Below are 10,054 nucleotides of genomic sequence, written 5' to 3'. Positions count from 1 at the left end.
CACTCCAAAGACAGGAATTGCTCAGGATAGTGCCCAGGCCAAAGTTCAAGCCCCTGGACCAACACACACACACACACACACACACACACACACACACTCCAAAGACAGGAATTGCTCAGGATAGTGCCCAGGCCAAAGTTCAAGCCCCTGGACCAACACACACACACACACACACACACACACTCTCTCTCTCTCTCTCTCTCTCTCCAAAGACAGGAATTGCTCAGGATAGTGCCCAGGCCAAAGTTCAAGCCCCTGGACCAACACACACACACACACAAAGTTCAAGCCCCTGGACCAACACACACACACACACACACACACACACACACACTCCAAAGACAGGAATTTTAGTAATTTTAATATTATCAGAAGAAACCCACAATTATTTAAAGTTCAAAAGTTCAAAAGAGTCCTAATGTGTGTGATAATCTTCTGCAGACTTGGAAAGAAAAAGTTGACAAGTTTGTTTCTAATGCATTTCTGCACCTAAGATTTTAAGAAAGATGATAAAAATGAGTGTATTTGCTGGGGCTCATAGCACTGGCAAAACAAGAATGCTGTAATTATTTCAATGGCTAATTAGCATACTATGTGTTACAAACTATAAAGATCAGTAAGACTCAGTGTCTGTTTCAAGAAGCTTATGGGTATAGCCAGGGAAATAAGTCACAAAATAACTAATTATAACAACATAAGGTAGCTGATGACAAACTACAAGGAGATTCAAAGTTTCATGAGACTTGTGGCTTATAACATATTCGGAAAATCAGATACATTTTCATAATAGAAGTAACATTAGAGTAACACATTCAAAGCCTGGCAGGTGAAAAGAATCTTGAGGTAGCCACAGCAAAGGCACAGAAGTGGAAAAGCGGGAGAGAATTCTAGAAAACTTAGGTCATTCTGTCAGAGTATAGATCGTATATGCTTTGGACAAAAGGCAGTAGGAGCCACAACTGGAAAAGTAGGCAAATGCCAGACTGTGAAGAGCTTCTCATTCATTCATTCATTCACCCCTTCAACAAATGTTCACTGAGCCCTTATGTGAGCACTGTGATATACACAGTGATGAAAAATCCCGATAGGTGCCTTGAACACTTTAACCATAACTAAGTGTTCAGACTTGCACAACTAGAGGCTTAAATATGTTTTTGGCAAAATAAAGTCTATTACTGGTTTGCTCCCCAACTTTCACATTGAATAAGTAAAACTTAACAGTGCATGATGAATCCAAAGTGCCTTCTTCCTGCCTCACAGGGGTTCAAAAATAAAACGCAGGAAGTAAGACATATTATACTTTCAAGTTGCATTCTAGTTTCAAGGAATAAGGTCAAATTCTTTAGCATGGTTGCGAGGATTTATCCTCCCCACCCTGAGAGGAGGAGGGTGAAGCTTCTGAGTTTTGTTCTACAAGTGCCTAGTCCAGTCCCATCCAGTCCAGTTTGTCCTACTGAGGATGGCAATATGGAAATGAAACATAAGTGACTGAATCACTGGATTGACTAAATTTGGTCTTTTTCGACTGAAGATACCAACCACTATACAGTTCCAAAAACAAATTTTTGCAACTGTTTTCAGGCTTTAGCTTAACTAGAATATTAATCTATTAGCTTGGTTGTGGCACACCTATTGAAACTCTAGAAACTAATTTTGGGATTGGAGGTGTGCTGTAACTCAAGGGGCAAAGTGCCATCAGTGAACAAAACAGCTGAGTGTGAGTTAGAAACCCTCAGTTTAAGCCCTTGTACTAACACAAAAAATGAATAGACACAGATTTTAAAAGTGGCAAATATTGTCTGCTCACTATTAAAATAAAGAAGGTATTTCTACATTTAAGTGCTTTTAAAAAGAAAGGTAAAGGTGGGTGCCAGTGGCCCGTACCTGTTATCCTAGATACTCAAAAGTCTAAGGATCAAGGTTAGAGACCAGCATGGGCAGAAAAGTCCTCAAAATTCTGTTTCCATCTACCCACTGGAAGTATGGCTCAATTACCAATGAGAACTGAAATTCACACACACACACACACAAACACAAAATAAAATATGGAGGTAACAAATACAGAACAAGTATATGGTCAACAACTGAAATGTAAGCATACATTAGGGAAAATAAGAACTTGGTATAACAAGGGAGGCTTCTGAAACTTAGTGTTAATTTAATATAAATCGCAGCAGTGGCTTATAAACCTCTGTTTCATGGCTTAGTGGTAGTATCCTCAGAGTTTTAATTCACGACTCAAATTGCACACTTCAAGAAGCACACTTCAAGAACTGCAGCCAAACTGGTTAAGTTAATGCTGTCACTTGGTTTTTTTTGCTCAAAGCTAGTACTCTACTACTTGAGCAACATTTTACTTTTGGCTTTTTGCAAGTTAATTGGAGATAAGAGTTTCTCGGATTTGTTGGCCTTGGCTGGCTTCATACAGTAATCTTCAGATTTCAGCCTCTCAAGTAGAGTAGCTGGGATATAGACTTGTGTCATCAGTGCCTAGCACTTTTTTTTTGGGGGGGGGTCCAGTTGTTGGGCCTGAACTCTGGGCCTGGGCGCTGTCCCTCAGCTCTTCAGCTCAAGGCTAGCTCTCTACCACTTGAGCCACAGCGCCACTTCGGGCTTTTTTCTTTTTGATTATGTAGTGCTGAGGAATCCAACCCAGGGCCTCAGGCATGCAAGGCAAGTGTTCTACCACTGAGCTACCTTCCCAGCCCAAGCACTTTTTATTTCATTGTTTTTTTTGTTTTGTTTTTTCATTTCATTTTATTTTTGTGAACATACTGTACAGAGGGGCTACAATTACATGGGCAGGATAATGCATACATTTCTTACCAAGCATTGCAGCCTCCTCCTTTGTTTACCCTTCACATCCCTTCCCAGCCTCCCACCCCCACCCCCCACCCCCACCCCCCACCCAAACCTCTCCCTCCCCCTCCCCCCAATTTCATTGTTTTTAAAGTCATTTATTTTTTACTTTAATGTCAGCTGTGGAGCCTGAACTCTGGGCCTGGGCGCTGTCCCTCAGCTCTTCAGCTCAAGACTAGCACTCTACCACTTGAGCCACAGCACCACTTCTGGCTTTTTCTGCTTAAGTGGTGTTGAGGAATGGAACCAGGGCCTCATGCATGCAAGGCAAGCACTCCACCACTAAGCCAGCTTCCCAGCCCTAAAGTCGTTTTTTTTAAAGTCAAATTTCTGCCTAAATGATTCTATCACCTAGTAGGTTTTTGTTGTTTTGTTTTCCTGTTGTGGGGCCTGAACTCTGGACCTGGGCGCTGTCCCTGAGTTCTTCAGCTCAAGGCTAGCACTCTACCACTTGAGCCAGAGCCACTTCCAGCTTCTTCTGCTTATGTGGTGCTGAGGAATCAAACCCAGGGCCTCATGCATGCCAGGCAAACACTCTCTACCACTTCAGCACCTTCCTAGCCCCTCTCTCATCTAGTAGTTTTAAGAGGCAGACATAGCAGAAATAACATTCATTTCACTCAATCAATGGTATATATGTCTGAATACCAATAGAGCCCCAGTATCATATGTGATGCTATGGAAGAAGAGTGCAAGAGGCTATCAGGTAAGGGTGTAGGATCAACACAATTAAATAAAGGGATGAGACAGCACATGATAAGCTACTTTCTTCTCTCTTTTGTATGTACTATCTTAAAAGGTACCCTTACACTGTCTAACTGCCTTGTTACCATGGTGACAGTTACTAAGAAATGCAGGTGCACATATGAACAGGTTACAGCATCCTCCTCTCCCTCAATATATCATGTTTTTCCAGTCAAATTAATGGTCCTTGTTTTGTTTCACAGGGCTGAGTTCAATTCATAATCTCACATATGCTAAGGAAGCTCTCTGCCACAAATCTGTATCTCAGCTCAGTGAATGGTTCTTTTTTCTTTTTTCTGTCGGTCATGGGGCTTGGACTCTGGGCCTGGGCACTGTTCCTGAAACACTTAAGCTCAAGGAAAGCGCTCTACCACTTGAGCCACAGCGCCACTTCTGGTTTTCTACTGGTTAATATGAGATAAGAGTCTCATGGACTTTCCTGCCCAGGCTGGCTTTGAACCACAATCCTCAGATCTCAGCCTTCTGAGTAGCTAGGATTATAGTTGGGATAAGCCACCAGTGTCTGGCAAGTGAATGATTCTTTTTTTTTTTTTGTCGGCCATGGGGCTTGAACTCTGGGCCTGGGCGCTGTCCCTCAGCTCTTCAGCTCAAGGCGAGCGCTCTACCACTTGAGCTACAGAGCCACTTCCAGTTTTCTGGTGGTTTATTAGAGATAGGAGTCTCACGGTCTCTCCTGCCCGGGCTGGCTTTGAACCATGATCCTCAGATCTCAGCCTCCTGAGTAGCAGGATTACAGGTGTGAGCCACCAGCGCCCAGCTAAGTGAATGATTCTTAACACCAATTTCTAGTTTCCTCTATGGATGCTTTGTATTGGAGTTCTTAAAGAAAACTGGACTAGCCAGGCCTAGTGGTCTATGCTTATAACCCCAGCACTTGGAGGCAGAGGCAGGTAACGTGCCTTTGAGGCCACCTGGGCTACATAAGACCCTGTCTCAAAACACCAGGAATTGAGGATGTGGTTCAAAGATAGAGTGCTTGTCTAGCATGTGTCAGGCCCTGGCTCACTACCTAGAACTACAAAAAAATAAAAAGAAGAAAGGGGGAAAGGGGCTAGAGGGGGGAGGAAGAAAGAGGAAGGGAGGGAAGAAAGAAGGGAGGAAAAAAATGCTAAAGGAAAGAAAAGAACTCACTCAAGAACATGTGGATACTCAGGGCTGGAAAGGTGGCTCAGTGGCAGAACGCTTGCCTTGCATGCCTGAGGCCCTAGGTTCGATTCCTCAGCACCACATAAAGAAAAAAGCCGAAAGTGGCACTGTGGCTCAAGTGGTAGAGCTCTAGTCTTGAGCTGAAGAGCTGAGGGACAGCGCCCAGGCCCAGAGTTCAGGCCCCACGACCGGACCCCCCAAAAAAAAAGAAAGAACATGTGGATACAAAGTTTGGGGGTTTTCCTGCTGTCTGGGTATTAGGTTTTTACCCTTCATGTTTATTTGTAAAATTTGACATGAGACAGGAGCCAAAAAGAACTGGCTGTCTATAGGAAAGTCCCTATGCTATCTTCCTTCTCTTACCTACCAACTCCCCTTTACATGCTCTTGAAACCTTTCTGAACATTCAGTTACAGGAATGGCTATCCTCCTGCCCTGCTTTAATAATATAAATCTCTCTGCAACTATAGTCACAGGTGCTCAGTGCTGATTTCTCTGCTGCAGCCTTCATTATAATTTGAATGTTGCCCCCAGAGGAAGGTAACATATGACAAAATGATTCACAGTGCACCTTCTTGTGAGGAAGGATATGTCCTCTGGACAAATATTAACCTGTATTACTGTAATTATATATGCATCTTTTCATAGACTATTATGTACTATACATAACATGGGCCTAAGTACTATGAAAGTTGTGAGAAAACTATAAAAAGTCCAGGTATGCTAGGAGCGGAAAATTCATTCATGGAATGCTGAAATTTTAGAAGTGACAGTATTTTAAGGATTATTCTCTTTTGCAGAGGAGAAATCTGGAGTGTTGAGGGGTTAGAAGTTTATCTGAGATCACTAATAAGTGAATTTGTAGCAGGTATCAAGAGCTGAGACTAGCCTGGGTAATGGCATATGCTTGTAATCCCAGCATTTAGGAGACCACGGCTCCTGGATCATGAGATTGAAACTAGCCTGGACTACAAAAGTGAGAATTGATCTCAAAAGACAAACAAACCTCAAACTGTGTCTGTTGTTGTTATTTATTATTATTATAATTATTTTGGTTGGTTGTGGGACTTAAACTCTGGTCCTGGGTGCTGTCCCTCAGCTCTTCAGCTCAAGACTAGTGCTTTACCACTTGAGCCATAGTGCCACTTCCAGTTTTCTGGCATGAGCCACTGGCACCCAGCTTGTCTGTTACTTTTAAGTATCAGTTCTATGTAAGAAAATAAAAGAGCTACAAACAACACATGTAAGTGTTTAGCACAATGTTTGGAATAATTACCATTACCATTATCATCATCATCATCACTATAATGATTAAAAGTACAGATCTTGGTGATAGCCATATCTTGATGCAAGCCCCAGTTTTGTTTTTTACTGTGTAATTGTAGATAAGCTGCTAGCCTTCTCTAAGGCCCAGCTTCTCCATCTATAAAACACAAAAAAATACCTACTTATTAGGATAGGTGCATTAAATGTAATGTATTTAATGTCTTACATAGCATACAGAAATTGTTCAAACATTCTCTCCCATAATATATATAAACCTATAGTGGTATATAGAGAGTTAAACAAGGACAGACACAGGTAGAGAATGCTAACAGAACTTTTTGTCAAAAAGAAAATCATGAGCTGGGAATGTGGCTTAGTGGTAGATTGCTTGCCTAGCATGCATGAAGCCCTGGGTTTGATTCCTCAGTTCCACATAAACAGGAAAAAGCTGGAAGTGATGCTGTGGCTCAAGTTGTAGAGTGCTAGCCTTGAGCAAAAAAAGAAGCTCAGGGACAGTGCTCAGGCCCTGAGTTCATGATCCAGGACTGGCAAAAAAAGAAAAAGAAGAAGAAAAAGAAAGGGGGAAGGGGGGCAGAGAGCGAGAGACAGAGAGAGAGAGAAGAAAAGAAAGAAAATCAGACCTTTCACTGTATATGGTTATCAGCATGCAATAGTATGAAACACAACGGGAGAAAAGCTATTTGGTATTTTATAACATCAGAACTATTTATTGTGCCCAACAGATTTACACTGATTACCTACACAATGATGAGTAAAATTGATAAGTCTCTGCTTTCAAGAGCTAGTCCAGTAGAACAAGCTTCAAGGAACTAGGTTATCATGGAATCATAGGTATATATAAGAGCTAAGGCTAAGAGCTATGGAAGCTCAACAAAGAGCATCCAATTCATAAGGGCTAGCGACAGAGAATGTCAGGGATGTGCCTCAACTAAAAGAATAAGTTGACCAAAGATGAAAAGAGTTGAAGAGCACCTAAAGCCATAACCCAGATGTGTTAAGTACTCACAACTGGCTCACAGCATCCATTCTAACCTCTCAGTGGGCTTTCTTACATTGCAGAGGCTAAAAGAGGAAAACAAACACACTTTCCTCAGCTCCATCGACTAGAGTTCTGCTTCTGCCAATGAGATGCCGTTAGAAGGCAGATTCCAACTGCAGCCATCTGTTCAGTTTTGGCTGGAAAACTCAGTTGTGGACATACTGGAGTCTAGGTTCTAACTCTGTGGGAGCTGAAAGACAGTAGAGGGCATTAATGACACCCTTGGATCACTGCTACAGTCATATGTTCTGGAACTCAACATCTAGTTGGTGGATGCCCCTGATATCCTGCCTCATTTTTGCAGGAGTAGCAACTTCCACAGTGGCCCATCCAGTAGTCTTATCATAGGAGTTGTTACTAGAGGCTTCCTAAAGACCATTTCTTTAGACTTTCCAATGATTTTGTAAGCTTCTGATACCTTTCATTAAATCTATTTTTGCTGAAGGTGGTTTGAGTGGTTCTTATTTCTTACACCTATTACATTAGCAGAATAAAAATTCAAAAACATGTTATGAACAATACAGTTTTCAGGTGTCAGAAAACTAGCACTGTGGGTTCCCATATGGTTTTTTCTATTTTCTCCCCTTCTGCTTCTTTAAAATAATTATTTAAAAAAATAGAAAGCATTCTTTAACCCTACAGACTATAGTTGATTCTTGACGTAGAGTGTTGGCAGCATGAAGAAATGCCAAAAAATTTAAATATTGAAGGAAAAAAGCTCCTGTTTTAAAAAAACTGAAGGTATATTTAATCACACTGTCATTCCAGGAGACATCAGCAAGTCCTAGGTTAGATCAGAAGCTGAAGGCAACAGAATTCAGATAAATAAGAAGCTACCTTATGCCTACCCAACTGTGATGCTCAGTTGAATTATTTAAAAAATGAATCTCTAGTCTCTAATTGTAACAAAGCAGGTAATTTAAAATGTACCATCAACCATTTTTAACAGTATAGTTCAGTAGACTACATATATTTACATTTTTGCTGAACAGTTCAGAACTTTTTCATCTTGTAAAATAGAAACACTTTATCTATTAAACAACTCCCCCATTTACCTCTCCCCTAGTCCCTCCCTGGCAACCACCACTTAACTCTATAGTTTTATTAATTTGACACTATGGATATCTGGTGTAAGTGATCTATAGTTTTTGCTTACATTATATAACTGGTTTATTCACTTAGCATAATGTTCTCAAGGTTACACATGTTGTAGCATGTGACTGGATTCTCTTCATTTTTAAGTCGAAATAGTATTGCAATGTACGTATATCTCACTTTCCTTCTTCATCCCTTGATAAATATTTGGATTGCTACCATTTCTCGGGTACAATGAATAGCGGTGGTTATGAATATGTTTGTACAAATGTTTGGAAGATTTTGCTCTTAATTCTTCTGGATATATATTCAGAATTAGAATTGCTGGATTACATGTTAGCTCTGTTTTTAACCTTTTGAGGATAGAATGAAGGAATCTTTGTACTGTTTTCCATAACAGTTGTACCATTTAACTTCCTTACTAGTGCACAAAGGCTCCAATTTCTCTCCATAAAACAAGTGTTTAAAGTACTTATTATGCTTTTTAAAATAGCTATTTTAATGGGTAAGTGAAATCAGTGATGTTGAGTATGCTTTAATATGCTTGACTATTTGCATATCTTCTTTAGAGATATGCCTATTCAAGTCCTTTACCCATTTATTAATCAGGCTTTTTTGGGTGAATTATATAATTTCCTGATGTATTTTGAATTTTAACCTTTTACCAGATATGATTTACATATTTCCATCCATTCTGTAGTTTGCCTCTTCCTCCACCCCTTCTATTTTTTTTGTTGTTGTTGTTGGTCTGTGAGACTTGAACTCAGAGCCTGGGAGCTGTCCTTCATCTTTTCTTTTCAAGGCTAGCACTCTACCACTTTAAGCCATAGATAGCTCTACTTTGCTTTCTGGTGGTTACTTGGAGATAAGAGTCTCAAGGACTTTCCTGCCAGGGGTGGGTGTGAACCTCAATCCTCAGATCTCAGCTTCTGGAGTAGCTAGGATTAAAGGTGTGAAGCCACCAGCACCCAGCTCCCATTCTACTTTTTCTTCTCTTTTTCTTTGTGGTCTTGAAGATCAAACCAGAGCTTTGTGCATGCTAGGTAAGTGCTCCACCACTGAAGTATATCCAGCGCCCAGGCTACTTTTCCATTCTAGGCTAGTCTAGTTTTGTTATGTGACCATGAGTTGAAGTATACTCCATATAGACTTAGTGTAGAAGTCTGCCCAGGTCTGGAGCTGTCTTCTGGCCTAAAGATACTAGTCACAATTTGCCAATATCTGTGGGTGTTTTTGTTTTTTTTTTTTTTTTGTGCCAATCCTGGGGCTTGAACTCAGGTTCTGGGCACTATTCCTGAGCTGCTTTTGCTCAAGGATAGTGCTCTAGTGCCACTTCCAGGTTTTTCTGTGTTTGTGGTACTGAGGAATCAAATCCAGGGCTTTATGCATGCTAGGCAAGTACTCTACCACTAAGCCACATTCCCAGCCCCCAATATCTCTCTTAAATACTTCTAAAGTACAATGATTTCCTACAGTACCCCCAAATCATACTCACGCCTTTGTTTTTGGCCAGAACCAGTTAACAAGACATTTTGGGGGCTGAAGAACTAGAAGCAGCCTCAAAACTGCACAAATGAGATACAAAGACTGGCTTATTAAGTTCAGATTTTGCATTGCATTGCACTTGACTCCCAATAAGAAGCTAGTATCAACACAATTTCAGCATCTATTTTTTAATTAGATACACTGCTTTTTCTTTCTTTCTTTTTTTATTTTTTGTCAGTCATGGGACCTGAACTCTGGGTCTGGGCACTGTCCCTCAGCTCTTCAGCTCAAGGCTAGTGCTCTACCACTTGAGCCACAGCACCACTTCTGGCTTTTTCTGCTTATGTGGTGATGAGAATCAAACCCAGGGCCTCATGC

Source organism: Dipodomys ordii, unplaced genomic scaffold, assembly GCF_000151885.1.
Source record: "Dipodomys ordii isolate 6190 unplaced genomic scaffold, Dord_2.0 Scaffold3, whole genome shotgun sequence".
NCBI lineage: Eukaryota > Metazoa > Chordata > Mammalia > Rodentia > Heteromyidae > Dipodomys > Dipodomys ordii.
This window is presented reverse-complemented; position numbering follows the sequence as displayed.